General features: G+C 33.0%; 2 protein-coding genes across 7 annotated transcripts in view; one reads left to right on the forward strand and one right to left on the reverse strand.

The window, feature by feature from the left end:
- The window catches only part of LOC126889923 (E3 ubiquitin-protein ligase MYCBP2), a 743,799-nt gene that overhangs the window by 376,768 nt on the left and 343,805 nt on the right, over positions 1–23,226 (forward strand). The gene's annotated exons all lie outside the window — the stretch shown is intronic.
- Positions 1–23,226, reverse strand: part of LOC126889924 (uncharacterized) — a 249,886-nt gene that overhangs the window by 97,775 nt on the left and 128,885 nt on the right. The window lies entirely within an intron of this gene.

The following is a 23,226-nucleotide window of genomic DNA, read 5'->3' on the forward strand; positions in this document are numbered from 1 at the left end:
CAGCCCCCCCCCCACTAAAGTATTAAATTCCTGCTCAGTGCTATTTGTCATATTGTGCATAAATCAGGGCTATTTGTTTTTTGATTTTTTCAAGTGGGGGGGGGGGCAGCTCAACACGGGTGAATAATCTTCTATTTGATTTACATATCTTTGCCTAGAGTATTTTTTTGACAAATGCAAACAGCAAGTAGTAGCTGTGGATCACAGCTAGTGAACATTTCAATGATTTTATTTTCCAATTTTACACTATATGTATTTTAATTTATTTCCACTAATACTAAAACTAGAACACAACTACATACTTACTTTATAATATACCTACAGTAGGAAAAATGAAAGAATACCCATGAACGAACATATAAAACACGCTGTATTTTCCTGTTACCGTGTCACACAAAAAATTGGCCAGCGCAAGTACATGTAATAATTATTGTTACATGTACTTGCACTGGACAATTTTCTTTGTGACACGGTGACAGGAAAATACAGCGTGTTTTGTATGTTTGTTCATGGGTATTCTTTCATTTTTCCGACTGTATATTTATTTATGAAAATGACGATACAGTATTTATTTCAGACTTAACAGTACGAGTTTAGTATTCAGACGAACCTTTTACAATCTTACAAATTTACTTACATATCTTTCAACTGCCGTCTCCAAATCAGATGTTGGATATCATCATCACTATCTTTACTCTATCTACCGCTGCTCTGAATAGTTCTATAGAACTGCATTTAAACCAGTCCCTTAAATTCTTCACCCATGACACTCTCCTTCTTCCTACACTCCTTCCTTAACGAACTTTTGTTTGGTTTTGCGCGGTACTTTTCTAAATGCCCCTATTTCGTGTGTAAAGATCTTCATATACCGGACTATAATACGTATGTAGGAGACATGATTATGGTAAAACGAAAATGAAAGTTAGGAATGAAATTACCGGATATCATAAATCGTCACCTCCACGAAAAAGTATCACATTTTTAAGTCTTCTAAACAAACTTATATTGTGTTAGAATTGAAATATAAATTAACGGTAAAGAATGTTAATTGCTTGACAAGGGCTTAATTAATAATTCGGTGCATGGTTTAAGAATTTAAATCTCTGGATAAAAGTAATGCCATATTACAATATACAGGGTAGCGAGAAAGTATGGAAACACGGTAATTTCTCGGAAACCACTGGAACGATTTTTATAGATTTTGGTGGGTAAGAGTTTTCTAATACGGCCGATATTAGCGCCGGACTCCACTTGCGATTTTCTAGTCGCGCGATTGTTTTGTCCCGAAGATTGAATACATTGTTTCAAATACAAGTCAATCCACGATTATTTAGACGCAAATGGATTTACTTGTATTTGAAACAATGTGTTCAATCTTCCCGACAAAACAATCGCGCAACTACAAATCGCAAATCGCAAGTGGAGTCTGGCGCTTATAGTGGTAATTACATTGTTGTCAAATCTTTCGTTTTTCTGGAAATCTAATGAACTTTCTTATTTCAAATGGAACACACTGTATATTTTTTGCTTTTGAAGTCCTTAAAAAATACTTATTATTTTTCATGTTATATTCCCTATATCTAAATGCCATAATTTCGGAGTTATTGCTACATTTATTAAAAAAAATTTAAACAAATTATAAAAATCAATTTTTTCGGCCCGGCTAGACATTATTTTAGGTTCCTTGAATCATTAAAAACAAAAAAGGTTTTGTAATTTTTGTCTAAAGTTAATCGTTTCCGAGTTATAAACAATTTAAAACTGAAAAAAATCGAAAAATGACGATTTTCTAGGTTCAAAAACACAAGTAAAAAATTGTCTTTTTGAAACTACGAAGTGCCTAAATTCAAGCTCAAACCTTATTTTGTCAGTTACCGATGAGTAATTTGGGATTATCTTATTTCATTTTAAAATACTGTTTTTTAGTTGTTGATGCAGCCTGATCACCCGTCCTCTCATATGCGCTTCATTAACAATTAAAAAAACAATGTTTTAGAATAAAACATGAAAAAAATTCTTATAGGGAGCTGATAGAAGAAGGTTTGAGCTTGAATTTAGGGACTTCGTGATTTCAAAAATAATTTTTTTACGTGCGTTTTTGAATCTTGAAAATTGTCATTTTTCGATTTTTTTAAGTTTTAAATTGTTTATAACTCAGAAACGATTAGCTTTAAAGAAAAATTACAAAAGACCTTTTTTGTTCCCAATGATCCAAGGAACATAAAGTAATATCCGGGCCAAAAAATTTGATTTTTATAATTTGTAAATAAATGTAGCAATAACTCTGAAATTATGGCGTTTAGGTATAGGGAAAATAACATGAAAAATACTCAGTATTTTTTAAGGACTTGAAAACGCAAAAAATACACAGGATGTTCCATTTGAAATAAGAAAGTTCATTAGATTTCCAGAAAAACGGAAAATTTGACAACACTGTAATTACCACTATAATATCGGTCGTATTAGAAAACCCTTACCCACAAAAATCTATAAAAATCGTTCCAGCGGTTCCCGAGATATTACCGTGTTTCCATACTTTCTAGCTACCCTGTATGTGTACTGTGTACTTAACACGTTCGTCGGGTGCTTACCTATAATACCCGTTAATGTTTTATTAATTTTTGTTATTAAACCGGAAACATATCGATATAAGACAATTATTGGTGGATATGGTCTCATCAGATTTCAAAGACGCAAATATCGGGCAATGTTTTGGCTTCCGTATTTTGAGTTACGAAAACTATTTTGTTTATGGAATATCTTATTGGATTCTGTAACCAGAGTGAGCATAACCAATGAATAGATATACAAATAATGCAACGATCATCATATTATACAATCGGTATTAACAAAATTAAATATTTGTTTGCAATAACGAATAAATGTATTTTTTTTAGCCAACTTTCAATGATTGGGTTGTTAACTAACGAAAGATATTAATGATGAGTTGAAAATGCCAAGTCAGCCTTTCAGCGAATGAAAACTTGTTATAAACTCCACCCATGGATGCTCGATATTGATGCATACATAATATATTGATTTCACGATATATTTTAAATGTGGTTATTTTGAAGAATGAATGTTGACGAAAGCACACAGTATGATGAAAGCTTGTTATATACACCTATATACACGTCTCCTAATGCAGGGAAAGTTTGAAGAAAAAAAAATCCGAGAAGAATATGCTCGTACCTACATAAAAAATGTGAGGTCGAACAGGCATGGATACAAGGGTGGATCCAGGACAGATTTTCGGGCAGTGCCATGAACTTTTTTTTAGGGGTCTGTGGGAAGTATTCTTATTTGTCTAATAACGAAAAATCAGCAATATTTTTTTTAATTCTCGGGGGGGGGGGGCATGGCCGCCTCTCTGGATCCGCCCTTGCATGGATACACATTCCTTATTACTAAGAATCAGACAAGACACCGATCAATTTGTCAAGTGACGGCCCAACGTCAGTAGTGCTAAGGGCATCTCAAAAAGAACATACAACTACTTGCAAATATAACGAAAAGTTTACCAACAAGTTTTATGAAAAGTCAAAAATCTGAAAAATTTTAAACGGCTCCTCATAATACCCTGCCCTATTCTACCATTCTCTATTCTCTTACTGGACTAATATGTCTAAAGCAGTAAATAGTGTAATACGACAGACACTACTACCTACGCTAGTTAAAATAGAAATAATTAAGTGTGAAAGTTGTTATTGTTTGTGTAGTTAGTAACAAACTAACCCAATATGGTGTGTAGTGTGTATGTATGTTTAAAACCAAAAGAAACAGTATTACTAACTTAAACCTTAAATTGCACATAGCTAAATGGTAATTGGTAGTAAAATTATTCGTGAAAACAGTGGTTCTAAAACAAAAATACGCTATGTGTAGTAAAATAAAGTTGCATAAATAATCTCCTTTAGCGGCGATACAATCATTCCTACCTTTTCTACTTATTGGATGTCGTCCTTAGAAAACGATTTATCTTTGTCTTCAAAATAGACCTCAATTGCGACATAATTTACTCATATGCGATATCTCTTGCTACGGAGCATTTTTTAGATCGGAAAGAGGTGTTAGTTGCTGGGGGCCAAATCTGGACTACCTATAAGGTTGGTGCGGAAGCAATTCAAAGCCCAATTCGTACATTTTTGTCATTGTTTTCATCGACTTGTCACACGATGCATCGTCATGGTGAAACATTTTTGAAGTTATACTTCTTTACGAACGAGAGTGAAATTTTATAATTCCCTGGCGCATGCGCACACAGACAGTATGTAGTTCGTTGCTAATCTTTCAAGATAGGTATGTATATATCAGCGCAAATAAAGCCATTAAAAGAATATATTAGTGATTTTAGTAAATGTATTATTTATTATAATTTTTGTGTCTTTGGATTTATCTTCCTTGATAGTAAGATAATAAAATATCTAGGTATAACATTTTTATACTTCACTTGATCTATTTGTTACCGTGTTGTGTAATTATATCCGAGACGTCACTTACAAGGGGCTCGATAGCTTGGTTAGTAGAGTATTGGACCAGAGATCGAGAGGTCCCGGGTTCCAATCCTGGATGATTCATTTTTTTTAATTTTTGGTTGTTTTAATAAAAAAATGTTGAAAGTGGTAGGTAAGAAAGTTAGTTTAATATTTAAATAAAATACAACTAACCTGTTAAGTATATTATTTATTTTGTTGAAATTATATAATAGAAGTATAACTTCTTACGTGCGTACAAAGTACATACAACATTCTTTCTTTTTTTTTTTTCAACTAATGAGGCCTTTCCTTTGCGATTTCGGTCTTCAATAAATCAATGCCGCTGTTGATTGTTTCTTCATGTTTCAAATAGTCAATGAAGATAATTCCTTGCAGATCCCAAAATAAAGAGATCATAACTTTTCCTGCTGTTTGTTTCGTCTTTGGTTGCATTGGCTTTCACCGGGTGTTTTTCCGTCAGATGACTGCCGATTTGATTCCGGAGTGAATTGAAGGATCCATGTTTCATTAATTATGACATGCCGACCCAAAAACTTTATTTCGATTAAACATGTCCAAACAGCGCCAAGACTCATCAGCAGTGCTCAAAAATTATTAAATATTTCATTGAATGTCTGTGAATTTCATGTGAATCATCATGGTGTCTGTGAATTTCTTTCTGTCATATTTTATTATATATCTTTCTTAGTTGTTTAAGAATGTACCTAAACCTTGTACAATAAACAGGTACATTTTAGAACAGGTCGATAAATTTAAGTACCTGGGATGTTGGATCCCTAACAGCCTAAATCCTGATCTAGAAATAAGATCTAGAATAGAACAGACCAGAAAATCTTTCAAAAAACTCAAAAGACTGCTATATGATTCTCTAATAAAACTCGACTGGTCGACTCTTAGCTGAGCTGTCGAAACGTAAACATCGAAACGTAAAATATCGAACGTAAATAAATTGGAGGCCTTGGAATCCTGTGGATCTACCGGAGAATCCTCAAAATTTCATGGACATCGCATACCTCAAACGAAGAAGTGCTGCATAGAAAAGGCAAGGAACGAGAACCTTTCAACACAGTGAAAGTTAGAAAAACATACCTAGGTCACTAACTAATAGTGAAAGGAAAAATCGAGCGAAAGACAGGACTAGGAAGGAAAATACTATCGTGGCAAACGAATAATCGACAATGGACAGATCTAAATTTTAAACAGATGATAAGAAGAGCTGAAGACACGACAAGAGTTTGCAATAATTATTGTAGTACCAAAATCTCGACTGTCGGGTCCAAAATCTGTCGTGTCGGGTGGTTAGGTCGGGACGTGTGTAGGCCCTTTAAGATATATAAATATGTAATAAAATATGAGTAAAGAAATTTTCACACACCGGAGGGAAGAAATTCAACGTAAATGTTTAATATTTTGAACACTGCTGGTTCTTTAGATTTAGATATTTCATTAACTTGTAAAATAGTCTGTTCTAGTTTCTACATTTTATTAACATTTTGCAATGTAACCTATTTCCTGTTGACTGTAAATTCATTAACATGTTTTTGCTCTCGTACAGAGATAATTGACAGGCTATCATCTTTTTTTATGTGTATAATGTATTAGAGTATTAAGACTGCAAATAAATGTTGTGACTGTTATACAAGGAATTACTTTACAGTCGGAAGTAAAGTAATATAAAAATCAAAATATTTTTTATATTTTTGAAAATTTATAATATATGAATAATCAAAGTTCAGAATATCTGATTACTTCTTGCGTAGATATTTTAAAATTTAGTGGAGGTCCTCAGCCTCATCAGGTAATACATGTCTCCAGTATCCCGAGCATACCCTCGAATAATAAAGGCGACAAGCCACTTACACATTAGGCGACCCAAATCCGTTATTATACCGGAAAGTTGACGCACTTTTCGCCTATGGGTGACAAATCAGGAGACCTAGTTGGCCAAAGAACATGACCTTAAATCACGAAGGATTACTGAAAATGATTGAATAGGGTCTTAATTAATTTCTACATTTTCCTGTAGAATTGGTTTCCATACAGGTGGTTTTTTAGCATCATGTCTTATATTTAAATTTTTTGAAGTTTTTCAATTTCTATTGCTTCCCTCATCCCTCATTATACGTTTGGTCTTATTTTCAATCATTAACTAGCATTGTTGTTTCATTTAAGTTTATTTTATGTCCTGTGTTTATCTAATGTGTATCTCCTGTGTTTATGTTGTGCTAGGGGCTAGGGAAGACGTCTTCCCTGTTTTTTCGATGGCAATTTCGATGTTCGTCTAAAGGTACGTATCCATTAGGTTGGTGCTCCGTGTAGCTGCTCGACATAGTGGATACGTTGGTGCTCCCCCTCGGTGCTCGGCCTCGGCGGTCCGATCGGTGGCGGTTTATAATGTAGAGGAGCGCATGCCATATCCATTCGAGCAGCTACATGGAGCACGGAACACCAACCTAATGGATACGTACCTTAACCTGTATTCTTCGATTGTTCTGTCCGATCGTCCGATGTACGATTTGTCGCAGTTTTCACAAGGTATCTTGTATAAATACTCCTTGATTTTCCAATGGAATTTTTGTTTTAGCGGGTGGTAATAAATAAGGTTGAGATTTTCCTGTTGATGTCAAATATAGTCTCTATTTAATTTTTTTATTAAAACTGCTGATTTTATCTAACGTGCCCTTTGTATAAGACAGGATAGTGTTGCCAAGTGATTATTCTTCTTCTACCGGATCTCTGATCTTGTTAAGGAATTTCCGTGTCTTTTTAAAATTAGACGTGAAAAAGCCTACGTCCATTTATTTCCTCTCTCCAAACATTATTAAAAGTATAACCGTTCAAAAGATACGAGGGGAGTGGACTTTTGACTAGCACCAGTGTATGTATATCGTCGGTGAAGTGACAATACCTTCTATCTATTTTTTCATGAGTTTTGTAAGAGATACTAAAAACTTTTTTACGGTTACCTCCTGTTTTCATATATTTTTTGACATAAATTCAACTGTCTGTTTACTACAAAACATGTCAAAACTTACATATGAAAACAGGAGATGACCCTAAAAATGGTTTTCGTCTCCTACAAAATTTATGAAAAAGCAGATAGTATTGTCACATCACCATGACGATATGTCTTGAAGCATTTTAAATGTCTGCTCATATGGGGACAAGGAAAGACTATCTACTAAGATACTGGGGGGTCGAAATGGGGCTAGTAGAAGGAACAGACACGCAAACCTTCATGCGAACGACAGCTCATTTTTTGTGCGGTGGCGGGTCGTAGATTCGTTGGGAGGGGTAGGAGGGTTTAAAGAAGACTAACTACATAACCAAATAAGCAAAGGATACTTACACAGACTTGAGGACTTTCCTACTATTTAAACAAATTGGGACGCCGTTTGAAAAAATCCTCAAATTCTCTTATCGAGTACTTACTGGAAACCAACTGGGGGGACATTCATCGTAGATTCCTCGTTGGGGTTAAACTGGGCTATCTATTATCATCATATGGGTTCTATGCCATATCATTTTCTTCCATTCTAAAACTTAATTTGCTTGTATGTATTAGTTATCTGGTTAATAATTTTTTTAAAGAAAGAGGTTACAGAAATAAAGATGTGTACATTTTATAATGTTTATTTAAAACTTTATATCTTATTATTATTATTTTGAGAATAAACACATTCTCCAACAATAAATGAATAATAAAAACAAATACATGATTTTACAATTCTTAACCTTATTTTTAGCAGTGAACCAAAACAAAAATTTGACATGGCTGTCAAAAGTCACTGCCATTAAATTTACTTTACATAAAATTTTCCATGTTGAAAACAAATTATTTAAATATGTAAAACCTTTACCAAATTAATATCCACTTGTGAATTATTTAAAATAAACATTATCCGTACCTTAAAACAAAAATCCACGTCACACGTTCAAACACTTATCCAAAATTTTCCATTCTAAGCGGGGCTGGGAGGGGAGACATTCAATTTTGAACCACAGGACACTGGATAAAATTGATACCAAATCAAATATAATCGGGATACTTCAATACAGGAATGTTACCATAACATCATAAAAACAGGAACCAGGAACCAAGCACTTCTTTTTTACCGGCAAATCAAACTGCATAACAATAATAGTGTTTCACAAGAATATATCCATGTAAATGTTGTGAAACTATTGTAATAATATTCCTTGACATTTACTGGACAAACTGCCAGTCCTTCACTTCTTTTACCATAAAAAGAAAACCATTTTAAAGCCGGCAAAGTGCGTTTCTTTGTGAATCTGTTGAGTTCTAACAAAAAAGATATATGTTCTACTCGAACATACTTTCAGAACTGCTGTACTTTTAGAACTGCCTTGCATCGTCACGTCTCTCTCGCGTCCAACGGATGCATTTCTTCTCGATCTTTCGACCAAAACTATTGACCAATCGTCAACTACAACTCAAGGATCTTTCAAAATTCAGACCAATAATATCATAGGGTTTTTAGCGCTCAAAACTTAAGGGAAATATACTGGGATTTTTCAACGGATCATTCCAGAACAATAAATGTTTATACAAGTAAACAGGAAATTTCCTATGATTTTACTATGTTGCGAAACAAACAGTATTACTCAATAAGCAGGGACGGCTTAGAATTTGTAATGATATATTAACTCACAAAATATATTAGAAAAATAAATATTTTTCTTGGGATAGGATTAAAATTAGTGGATATTTTTTATAAAACATTGTAGTAGAAATCCATCTGCTACAGTCTGCGAATTTGTTATGACGCTAATCAACTCAAAACCATAGTAACGAGTAAACTATCAACAGTACGGACAGCAAAATATCAATATAATTCAAATTGTATATTTACTAACATATTAGTAAAACATTCTAATTTCATTTTTATTTTTCAGGTAAGAGAAACTGAAAACAAGTAATTAACTGTAGTAAGTAACGGATATTATTTAACCTACCTTCGTACTATTAATTTAAGATAAAAATTACGGTACAATAATATCTAAATAGCTCTTTCCCGAAACGAAGCTAAACGAAACACAAGACGTATTACTCGTAAAATACAGCTTGAGACTTGGCCACAGTATATAGAGGTTCAGAATTACTCCTTAAAGTTTGTCATACTTATTTAGGAACACCCTGTATAAGGTCACTGTCAATCATTAGGTTTATTCTAGCATCAGTTTCAAACGGTTTGAAACCATCAGCGAATAGTGGACCAGATCTCACCTCGATTATGGTTCCTTCCTATTCAACCCAATATCACAAAAATGCAACAACAAACTCAATGCAGTATTTTTTGAGGGACTTAAGATATGTTTGGAGTGCATGAAGTCTACACCAAATTTGGCAATCTTGGCAGAGTCTGCCCAAATGGACCTAGAACATAGAAGATTATTGTTAGCCTCTAAATTTTTAAGTAAAATCATCATTATTGAGAATCATCCCATAATATTACTCCTAATTGAAATACGTAAAAGACTTATAAACAAACCTAATTTTTATACAAGGAATAATGTACCATACTTGGTTTCGGCATTAGAATATTTTTTTCCATATTTTAAAAAAATATACAAAAGCCCAAATTTTCCATGCTATGAATTAGACTATGATACACTAATGAATCCACTTCCAATTCTAAATTGTAATATCAAAAAATATGACCCGATGATTAAAGAAAAATTCCTTATGACTACTGAACAATATGGGAAAGACCATACCTTTATATATACTGATGCCTCAAAAAACAAAGAAAGGGTAGGTTTTGGGATATGCATCCCGAGTATTGAATATAATTTCTCCTCAAGACTTCCTGGAGCTCTAAGCATAAGCAAAGCAGAGAGTATAGCAATACATCAAGCGGTGGAAGTCGCAACTACAAAACATCTAAAGAAAGCTATAATATTTTCTGATTCGCTCAATGCAATAACCAATATTAAAACATGTAACATATCTGCTTCAGCAGATATAAGGGCACTAAAAACAAAGAAACTTATATCTTCAGCCAATGAGAATGGTACCAAAATTCTCCTTTCCTGGATACCTGGACACTCTAATATATTTGGTAACACCCAGGCTGACATACTGGCAAAAATAGGAAGAGACCTGAATGTACCCATGGAAGTACAACTGAATTCCCAGGATGCCCTATCAGTCATCAGAGGAAAAATTACAAAAGAGTACCAAGAAAAATGGAAATCTTTAGTCCAGAAGAAGACTTCGCAATACAAAACAATTCAAGACTTCTTTCCTACAAAACCTTGGTATTCAAATTTTCCATATAGAAATAGAAGACACACTACCACCATCGTTAGAATGCGCACAGGCCATTGTTTAACAAAACAACATCTGTATAAAATGAATATAAAAGATAATCCTTTTTGTGAATGTGGTCGTCTCGAGGATCTAAACCACATCTTTTTTGAATGCCCGATTAATGTGATTCCTAATTTTGATATATACACAAAATTTATTTCCATGAACTTCAAAACACCGCTCTCTATATACAATATTCTAAGTTCCTTAACGGAAGAATCAGTCAATGTAATTATGCGTTTTCTTACAATTAACCAAATAAGCTTATAAACTGCAATGCGTTTTCTAGCAATTAACAAAATAAGCTTACAAATTGCAAGGCTCAACTGTTTATATGTATCCTTGTTATATTATGTTGCTATTTGTCATTTAATTTATGTTTTAATTTTTAATCATACTTAACCTGACCCAATTAATCTCATTTAATTATAATCATCACACCTCATCAAAAGCTTCCTTACAAGAACATAGTCAGCGATTTTGGTATGGCTTAGAGCCAGACTACGTCAAGATCGCTTATAAATCGTGCTGGTAATCGCCTTGCAGCGAAACCAAAAACAAAAAAGAAGAAGAATAGTGGACCAGCGCGAGTAGAGGGGATAGCACTGGTGACTGTATTATGTTCTTTCACTGACCAACTGTTTCCTGACGGTTTCTGACTAGTTTGACTGTTTGCTAAAACAAACCTAATGATTCTCACTTTTCTTCATATTTGGCTAAAATCTAGTTGCGAAACTAGTGTACAAATGCTAAAAATTGATGTAAATTAGTAAAAAAGTGGTCTTCTTTATAGCGCCTTTTAAACGACATCCCCATCCATACGCTGTATGTATAAAAATCTAGCATGTGTACTTTCATCTAAAAATAAGCTGCAAAGAAAGATTTATTACTAACAGGTACCAATTGGCCTTTATAACGCTATTATGATGATAGTTTTATTTAAAAAAAGAATCACTTCACTTTTCGAAAAATGTTACTTTACATTTGAGGGACTGGTGATCCAATAATCAACATAAAGATAAATTTCAGAAAAAAATCCGTGTCTCAACTTTTTCATACATTATGGAACTTTTTCTTTCTTTCGAGAATTTTCTTTTATATAAATTATACTATGAGAATTTGCTGTTTTCACCTATTTTGAAAAAAATGCGAAAATATTGAATTATCCATGTCTGTCTGTCCCAGAGACGTTGTAAACAAAACTCCTCCGTCGTAGACAAATGAAGCATCGAAGGAAAGCTTATAGTCCAAGGTTAGTATTAAAGGTGATAAGTTTGATATCGGACTTATGGTTGCACCCGGAAGTACTGTTTTAAAGTCACCATAATTACCGAAGGTAAAAAGTCCCTTAGAATACCCAAAAATTTTCTTTTGAATGAGATATTTGAAATTAAACATTACACACTCAATTTTCTCTTCTTTTTCACCCCTGCAACTTATTAAAATCTATATATATATAAAAGAAAGTCGAGGTTGTGTTAGTTACACCATTTATAACTCGAGAACGACTGAACAGATTTTTATGAAATTTTACATGTATATTCTAGCGGACTGGGAATAGGATAATATGGAGTTTCATACCCGTACGTCATAAGGGGGGTTGCCCCCCCTGATATATTTTTTTAATTTTTGGAAAAACCGTTTTTTACTATTTTTATGAGATGTAGAAGCAAAAGATACATACAATCCTAAATTTTCAATTTTTTATCTCAGACCGTTATTTTTTAATAGCCATTTAAATATTTTACATCTATATATATAAAAGAAAGTCGAGGTTGTGTTAGTTACACCATTTATAACTCCAGAACGACTAAACAGATTTTTATGAAATTTTACATGTATATTCTAGCGGACTGGGAACAGGATAATATGGAGTTTCATACCCGTACGTCATAAGGGGGGTTGCCACCCTGATATATTTTTTTAATTTTTGGAAAAACCGTTTTTTACTATTTTTATGAGATGTAGAAGCAAAAGATACATACAATCCTAAATTTTAAATTTTTTTATCTCAGACCGTTATTTTTTAATAGCTATTTAAATATTTTACATCTATATATATAAAAGAAAGTCGAGGTTGTGTTAGTTACACCATTTATAACTCGAGAACGACTGAACAGATTTTTATGAAATTTTACATGTATATTCTAGCGGACTGGGAATAGGATAATATGGAGTTTAATACCCGTACGTCATAAGGGGGGTTGCCCCCCCTGATATATTTTTTAATTTTTGGAAAAACCGTTTTTTACTATTTTTATGAGATGTAGAAGCAAAAGATACATACAATCCTAAATTTTCAATTTTTTATCTCAGACCGATATTTTTTAATAGCCATTTAAATATTTTACATCTATATATATATAAAAGAAAGTCGAGGTTGTGTTAGTTACACCATTTATAACTCGAGAACGACTGAACAGATTTTTATGAAATTTTACGTGTATATTCTGGAATAGGATAATATGGAGTTTCATACCCGTACGTCATAAGGGGTGTTGCCCCCCTGATATATTTTTTTAATTTTTGGAAAAACCGTTTTTTACTATTTTTGTGAGATGTAGAAGCAGAAGATACATACAATCCTAAATTTTCAATTTTTTATCTCAGACCGTTATTTTTTAATAGCCATTTAAATATTTTACATCTATATAAAAATTCGCCGGTCGCAGTGTTTGTTACCATACTCCTCCGAAACGACTTAACCGATTTTTATGAAATTTTGCAGGTATATTGGACTGTACTGGGAGTAGGTTGCTGTCTATATTTCATACCCGTATGTCATTAGGGGGTTGCCCATGACGCCGTAACTCTCACAATAATGACGTGAAAAATATGAAATTAAGTAGGTAGACTCCTTGCTGAATTCCGAGCAGAACCGTACTAAAATTTTTTGTCTAGCACAATCGGTGTCCGAAATACAATATCTCAAGCCGTAGCAATATTCTGAGGACAGAAGAAGAACGAGCGACAAATTTCATAGAAGAGAAGTGGCACAGTTTAACTTTGGGACTCAAATTGGGCAAAATATGAATTTTTTAATTTTGCGAAATTTTCAAAAAATGTCTCTAAACGGAACCGTAAGCAGGAGAAAAATTCTGAGCACACGAAAAGAACAAGCAGCAAATTATAAAATTTTATTTAATTTTAATTCATTTTGTTTAATTTTATTTAATTTAAGTATTTTATTTATTTTCGTTTATTTTATTTTATTTCATTTTATTAAATTTTATTTATTTTTATTAGACTATATTTTCTTTTATTTAATTTTATTATTATTTTTTAATATATTTATTATTTTTATTTAATTTTTTTTTAACTTTATTTAATTGTATTTAAGTTAATATGATTTTATTTATTTGTATTTAATTTTATTCAGTTTTATTTATTTTTATTTACGTTTATTCAATTTCATTTAATTTTAATTTACTTCATTTACTTTTTTATTTAATTTTAATTGAATTTAATTTTATTTAATCAACACCTATAGACTTGGAATCTCCCCGAACCTAATAATAAATAGATGGTTGTTTTGAATGTAGATATAATAAAGCTGTTATATTCATTATAAGATAAACAAATTTAAGATTGTAACTGTTGCACTACAAACTTTATTTTGTTACTTCTAACTAAACTTTATTATTTCAAACATCATGTGTAATTAATTAAAAATAATAATAAAACCTCATTCACATCGAGCATTTTTGTTTATTAATTACGAATTCCTTTTGTTCATTTTAAGTTTATTGTATACAACAGTTTGTTTTTATCTATTGAGGCAGTACGAAGTCTGCCGGGTCAGCTAGTAAATATTATAGAAGTTTTCAGGAACTTTCTCCCTCGGTAATAATGTAATCTTTCATTCTGCGTTTAAATTTTTCAAAAATACTTATTAGTTTTCTCAGGATTTAAAAAAAAAATTAATGTATTTAAATAGCATTGGAACTGGAACCGAAAGTTTGCGCCTATCTCATTAAATAAAAATGATGTTTTCGTGTAAATATTCATAACACAACATACCTACATGTTAGTTCAGCTATTTTTCTTTTTACCGTTTTTTATTGTTTTTTGTATTTATATTCCAAGTTGTTTCAACGGAACAAGACTTTTGCCGTATCATCCAGTATAATCTCGTTCTTTCAGGTAACGACTGTAGATATTATTGTTCTGGTTCTCACACCCTTATAAACTTGCTAGAAAACTTACATTATATAAATTTTAAACAAACCGTGTCATTTCTCGAAAGCCATTTAACCTCACCTTCTCAAAAGTTGCCATATAATTTATTTTTTAAGAGTCACAACATTATCTGAGATTCTTAAAGTGCCTGTTGAACAGGCATTGTTTACCCGTCGCACCTTGTACAATAGTTGAATAGTTCATGTTAAAGCCGGCCACTCATGATACTTCGGTGTCGTTCGACAAAATCGTCGATGATATCAATTCTGCAGTACTGCAGCAGACAGGTCAGTCTGTTTGCGGTAAAATTGTAACGATTTTGTTGGATGCACGGTCACACACGATCAAAATTTTTGTCAATTAGTTGAATTCGACAAAATTGAACTACGCCGCAGTATCGTGAGTGGCTGGCTTTAGACCAGTGTTTCCCAACCTTTTTTTGTGCCATGCCCACCTTTGCCTTTCTAAATTTATTATGCTCCCCTATGTAACAATAATTTTTAATATAAAAAATTTAATTGCTCTCTTACGAAACTTAATGCTAGGCTTTAGGAAGAAATCACTAGTACATTGTTAACAAAACACAGTTAAATTTTCAAAACATATAATAAAAAACTCAAATTCAAATTCCAAATAATTTTAATAAAGATTTTCCTACTTTAATTTAGTGAGATTATTGCGCTTGATTCTTGTGCTTACTGGACAGAGATTTTATATTAGGTTCCAATTTGGTGAGCTTCAGTCCTAAGTCTCCATGTTTTGTTATGTCAACAAATGTTCCTTTACCAGTAAATCAGTCAGTTCTTATAAAATAAAAAACTGACTCATCATTTTGCAATTCTGGTAGTCCTACTTAATACTGCATATTTGATATATCAGGCAAATCCACGAACATTGGCTACATCATCCATTTTGGAAAATCAATTTGTTTTATATCAAAAAATCTTTATTTTAAATCAGCAAATAGAATATGCTGATGATTGACAATAACAAGTAGTAAAGAGGTATTACAGTTACTTCACATTTTTGGAGCCAATGAAACTAATCAAAAATGTTGTTGTTAGTATGTTTCTGACATAACTCAATATGGGTACTGAAACCCAATATATTCGCTTTGCATCGACAAGAGTTTTATTTGTTCCTCGAAGTTGCATATTTAATACATTTAAGGGCCGGTTGTTCGTACGCTAATCAAGCAGTTGATTATAATTAAGTCCCCTTAACAACCATCAAATAACAACACCCCTCATTCGTACGTCAATCAGTTGATTGTAATCAATTATGTTAATTACCATTATGATAATTAACATAATTGATTAAATATTTAATTATTAATTATTAATTAACATAACATTTATTAACATAATTGATTAATAAATCTCAAATTTGTAATCAATTATGTTTTCAGCAACCCAAACAAAGTTGACATAGACAGTTGGTGACAGTAATTAAATATTTGATAATGATCAGTTGATTCCATTTTTCAGTAGCGTTGGAACAACCGGCCCTTAGTTTTAAAGATTTCAACTAAATAATTTACAAATGCTTTACCATCGATTGTGAACAGATACTTCATTTCAGGTTTGTTATTTAAAAAATCGTTAACGGAAGCAAACAGTTCCATAAATATTTTCAAGCAGATCTTACTTCAGTATGAAGTAAAAGACTCACGTGGTCTTTATTTTCTTCTTCAAATAGCTTGAAGAGATGCTTACATTTGGCATTAGATTTAATATCATAACTTACTTTATCACGAAATGTAATGAATACATTTTTAAGAGGTGAGATGTTTTGAGTTACCAAGATTTCCTTATATATAACACAATGCACAAGAATCATTCCTGGGTTCGCATCTTTCATAAATTTTAAGCAGGCATTTTTCTTGCCCATCAATCCATCAGCAGCACAAGATGTAATTTATCAATACTGTCTCAATGTCTCTCAAAGTTAATTCAGTCATTTGCACTGATAAATTTCTTGTTTTCAGCTTTTCGACAAGTTGTTTTTCAATATCTTCACCCATTTCGTCTATTCTTCCACTAACAGTATTTTACTGAGTGACATAGCTTTTAGATCTTTGTTATCTTTTCCAGAAACCGTTTTAAGAGATGCTGATATTGACGGTTTTATTAAATTCTCTCCTAACAGTTTTAGCGACGAATAAAAAATCTGATAACTAGCCTCAAACACACGATTATTAGTTAAAGTATGAGAAGTAAATAGAGACTTTAGTATTTTTCACCTAAATCTAGCATTGCAATTAAATGGCCCCGAAGAAAAGAGTTAAAGTGTCGAGTCCATATTCGAAATGCCCCCGTTAACAATCAAATTGCCCCCTGTGGGACGTGGGCCCCACGTTGGGAAACACTGCTTTAGACGGTGGTTAAGTTGCATTTTTAAATTATAGTACTACAGGAACTGATAGGGAAAAAATAGACAATTAAGGAATGAATACGCAATAAAGGATGTATTTCTTATTTGTATATATATATATATATATATATATATATATATATATATATATATATATATATATATAGAGGGTTGTCTACAGCTAATGCCGTTTCCCTTCCGTCAGCCAGGACTTCCATTTTTTTCGATCTTCCCAGTCTCCGTCTTCCAATCCTTTCTTAGACATGGCTTCGTCGACTTCATTTTTCCAAGATCTTCTAGGTCGTCCTCTTCTTCTCGTTCCTCTTGGGCTCCATTCTGCAACCTTGTTTATCCAAGTGTTTTCTGCTCTGCGTACGTGGCCGTACCATTTCAGTCTTCTCTCGTCTATATATTGCAGGGCATCTTTTTCCACTTGCATTCTTCTCCTTATCTCCTCATTTGTTATTCTGTCTCTTCTGGTGAGACCACAGCATCTTCTCCAGTATTCCATTTCGGTTGCCAGAATGCTTTTTTTAAGTTTTTTTGTTTATGACCCAAATTTCTGCGGCATATGTCATGATGCTTCTTACTATTGTTTGGTATATCATTCTTTTTGTTTTTCCCTTGATGTTTTTATTCCAGATTACATTATGGAGTTGTCTGATGCAAGATCTTGTTTGTCCCAATCTACTTTTTATTTCTGCTTCTGTTGTTCCGCTTTTCGACATTATAAAGCCCAAATATTTAAAATTCTTCGTTCCTTTTATTTCAACTTGTTCTTCTACTTCTAAGTTTTTTACGTCTTCTTCCGATATTACTAAGTATTCCGTTTTCTTCATATTTATTTCCAGGCCCAATGAGAGATGGTTTCTAATGAGAGATGGTTTAAATAGAGACTAATGAGAGACTAATTCCCAATGAGAGATGGTTTAAACAAGAATCAAATAGGCTATTTATAAAAACAATAAACAGAATGAGGTCAAATCACGCACTAACCCCAGCATACAAACACAGCATAGGTATCAGTGATAACCCATATTGCGCCTGTGGTGGAATGGGAGATCTACAGCACCTAATATTGGAGTGTGGACAGTACAGACAAAATATTAAAGTGATGTATGAAAAGTTAATTGATCTAAATTGTCCTTTACCTGTCAATTTAAACGAAATTCTTTTTCCAAAAAATAAGCAGACGTTAAAATGTCTTTACGAATATGTAACGTCCTGTAAATTTAAATTTTAAATAGGCTTAGATAATAAAATTAAAAATTGTAAAAATATCACACAAAATTTAAAAAAATGTATTCATTAATATATTATAACACCCTGTAAATTTAGATAATAAGTAGGCTTAGATATTAACTTAAAATTGTTATTGTAATACCATACAAAAAAAAAACAAATAGTCTGGCTAATTGGCTATGTCAAAGCCATTAATAAATAATAAAAAAAAAAATTTCCAGGCCCACCTTTTTGTATTCCTCTTTTAGTTTTCTTACCATGTAACTGATATCCTCTTCATCTTGAGCCATCACCACCTGATCGTCTGCGAAACACAATGTGTAGAGATAATCGTCCCTTATCGGTATTCCCATACCCCTACACTTTGTCTTCCAAGTTGTTAGTGCGTGTTCTAAAAATATTTTAAATAGAGTCGGTGACGTTGGGCATCCCTGTAGTAATCCTTTTGTTGTTTTGAAGTTAGCAACTACCTTGTTTCCGATTTTTATATTTACTTCATTTCCACTGTACATGTTTTTGATTGCTTGTGTTAGGTTAGGTGGTATCCCTATTTTAGTCATTGCTTTGTACAGTTCTTTCCTTGGCACGGTGTCGTATGCCTTCCTACGGTCTATAAACGCCATGTGTACATCTTTGTTCTTAGCTCTTTTTTTCTCTATTGTCTGTTGTATTGTATGGATATGATCTAGACATGATTTCCATGCTGTAAAACCTGCTTGTTCTTCTCCGATTTTACCTTCTATATTTTTCTCTATTTTGTTCCTGAGGATCCTGCCATACAGTCTTCCCATTGTAGCGATGACGCTTATCCCCCTGTAATTTTCACAATCTTTTCTGTTACCTTTTTTGTATATCGATGTTATGTAGGCTTCCTGCCATTGTTTAGGGATGTCCTCTCCATTTATTGCTCTTTCCATGATTCGGCATATCATTCTTCTTAATTTCTGTGTTCCGTATTTGATTAGTTCCGCCAAAATTCCTTCTGGTCCTCCAGCTTTATTGTTCTTCATGGAATTTATTGCTTCTTCATCTCTTTGTCTGTTATGACTATTTTTTCTTCCTCTGTGGTCATTATTTTTTGTTCGTCTCCATCGATGCTGAATTCTGGTCTTTGCTCGATCAGTAGATTTTTATAGTGGTTCTCCCACTCGTCGTCTGGTATGTATTGTATAAAAGTTTTCTCTTTCCTGTTAGTTCGTAATGATTTCACAATTTTCCAGGCTTCTGAACTTCTTGTTCCTCCCATATTCTGTTCTACATGACCTTTCCCATTGTTCATTTTTTTCTTTCGTTGTAATAGCCCTAACTTCTCTGTTCTTATCTCTATATTTACGGAGGTCTTGTGGATCTTTTGTGCTTAGGTATTTATGGTATAGTTCTTTTTTTTCTTTTATTTTCTCTAAGGTGTCTTCGTGGAATTCCCATTTGTAATTTTTATCTCTTGTATTTTCTATTTCTCCTAGCGCTTCCAGACCTGCTTGTATTATGCTTTCTCTTATGTGTTCGTATGTACTGTTGATATTCTCCTCAAAACGAAATTCCACTAGCTTCTGATCTAATCTTCTTTGGTACAAGTTTCTTATGGAGTCGTCCTGAAGTAAGTGTATCTTCAGTCTTTTTTCTGTTGGTAATTCTTTATGTGGTTCTTGGTTACTCTGTGCACTTTGGTGTACCCATGGTAGTTCTAATCTTGCTATCAGTAGTCTATGGTCGCTGCCGCATTCTGCTCCTCTTTGTACTCTTACGTCTCTTATTCGCATTGTGGTTTCTTTCTTCAGTATGACGTAATCTATTATCGACTTAAGGTTTCTTGTTTCTTGAGTCCATTTCTTATTTGTATGTAGCAATATTTATAAAATTATTGGGAGAATAATCAAGAAATGCATCAGATCTTTATAGATTTCAAACAGGCTTATGATTCAATTAATTGTCCAACACTACGAAGGCAATGGTCGAGCTGGACGTACCCAAGAAACTAGCTGCCGTAACGCAAATGTGTGTAAGTAACCCTTTGCCTTTGCACAAGTTAGAATAGGGGGGAAATATCAAATGCTTTCTGCGTTAATTCTGGACTAAGGCAGGGAGATCCGTTGTCCCTATTGTTTAACCCGACCTTAGAATATGGCATGCGAAAAATGTATCAAAAAATCAAACCAGACATAACTGCTCAGAGAGCAAAAATAGTACTCGCCTTTGCCGTTGACGTCGATGCAGTAGCACAATCAACATTAGAAGTTTAGCATTTTTTCTCGAGCTTTGAAGAAGCTGCATTAAAATATTGGTCTAAAAATAAATGAAAACAAAACAAAATACTTGGTTGTTTCAAAACAAGAACGATGTAATAAGGCAAAATATTAATCATACCTTCGAAGTGGTTAAAGAATTTAAATATCTAGAAGCAACAATCACCAATGGCAACAAAATAGAACGAGAAATTGAAACGCGGATAATGGCGGGAAACAGATCTTTCCCGCCAACATCTAATGAAGTCAAAACTTCCCTCACGAATAGATATTTTCTAAATTAAAACTCTATTCAAATGTGACTTTATAATAGTAAGATATAAATTATTAAAAAATATATCTACATCTACATAACTATTTTTATATTATGTGCTTCCTGTAGTGTTCTAATCCAATAGTAGACATAGATTTATCACAAAAACAGAATAAAAATGTTTTTTTCGTGTTAACAGGGTTTTGATTTTGTTCACAGGAAATGACCAAGACTATCTAGATATCAATATCTTCTCATTACGTACCGACAATTTTTATGATTCACTTCTATTCAACTTAATTGATTTGGTTTAAAATAGCTTCCTGTTTTATTTGCCTGAAAAATATTTGATACATGTTATAAAGCTAAAAAGTTATACGCACATAAGGAAAACAAAACTCCGGGTTTATAAAACTATACGTATATATATACTATATACTGTATATATATACTATATAAAACGTATAATTAGCACATAGTAAGTAATGGGTGTGAAACATGGGTTATAACTTATAACACAGAAATCTGCCAATGCATTAGACGTGGTTGAAAGAAAAATATTACGTAGGATATTGAGCCCAATAAGAAAAAATAACAACTGGCGAATTAGATATAATAAAGAAATATACAACATCGAAAGTGATGGGAAAATAATAAAGCAGGAAGCAAGGTTTAGATATCTGGGAATAGATATAACCAGTTACGGAGATGTTGAAGAGGAAGTACAACAAAGCTTAAAAGCAAGTAAAGCGGCGGGATCTCTTAATGACACAATCTGGAAAAACAAACACCTAAAACAAGACACAAAAGCAAGAATCTATAAAGCAGCAATTAGACCTATATTAACATACTCGGTGGAGACAAGACCTGACACACCTAAAACGAGACGACTACTAGAAACAACATAGATGAAAATACTCCGACGAATATCAGGGAAAAGTCTGTTGGATAGGGAGAGAAGCGAAAACATAAGAAGATCATGCAATATAGAAGACATAAATGGATGGGTGACAAAACGGAAACAGTAGTGTAACGAACCCATTAGAAGAATGGCAGAGGATAGGTTAGTACGAATAGCACGAGCTAAGTCACCAAATGGACGATGAAGTATTGGCAGACCAAGAAAAAGATGGTGCGACAACTTAAACAGTTTAGGAGGCTAATATTGAAGAAGAAGCAGGCTTTAAAACCTACATACAAGAAGGAAGAAGAAGAAGAAAGAAATATACAAACAATATAGCGAACCAACACTACCACAATACACTAAACTGCAGAGATTACGGTGGACAGGGCACGTGGTCCGCATGTGTGAGAATAGAATCCTCAGAAAATTGCTAAAAGCAAGAATGCAAGGAAAAAAATCTGTTGAAAGACCAAAAACGAGATGGGAAGACGAAGTAGATGAGGATGCCAAAAACCTCCTAAAAACGCGTTCATGGAAAAGAACAGCAGTAAATCGAAATGATTGGAGAAGCTTACTGAAGGAGGTCAAGGCCCGGTTTGGGCTGTAGGTGCCATTGGATGGACATAAAGTAAAAAAGCAGTTAATTACAAAATTGAAAACCAACGGGCTGCAATAAATTTATAGATAAAAACTCTTCGGTATCTTGTAAAATGGAGCTTTAGGTTTAATTTTTCGATTATTAAAGTTAAAAATATTAATTTTTCAACGAGTTACGGAGCCTTGAAAACGGCCATTTTCGCGCTTTTTTAGACCTTAAATTGTTTATTAATTACTCGAAAACTTTTTTTTTATAACTTTTTTGAGCAGAATGAGCCAATTTATCTTAAAAAACGTCTCAGATAAAAAAAATAAAATTCTACAATTAAAAAAAAATTGTTTAAACCATTTTTGACCATCATTTTCTCTTGACAATATGCACTTTTGTTATAAGAGAACTATTTCAAGGAATATTCTGCCAAAATAGGGAATGAGAACATTTTTTTCCTAGCCGGTGCGCCCATATAGACGGAAAACTATAGCCGAAAAATCATCGTCATAAGTAATATGGAGTTTTTCCTGTGAGATGTGTCTATTGTATATTGACAATTATGACCCCTTTCAGGCTGGTACTTCAGTGAATATAGTAAGTACCAATAAGGGAT

Source organism: Diabrotica virgifera, chromosome 8 (assembly GCF_917563875.1).
Source record: "Diabrotica virgifera virgifera chromosome 8, PGI_DIABVI_V3a".
In the NCBI taxonomy this organism is placed as follows: Eukaryota; Metazoa; Arthropoda; class Insecta; order Coleoptera; family Chrysomelidae; genus Diabrotica; species Diabrotica virgifera.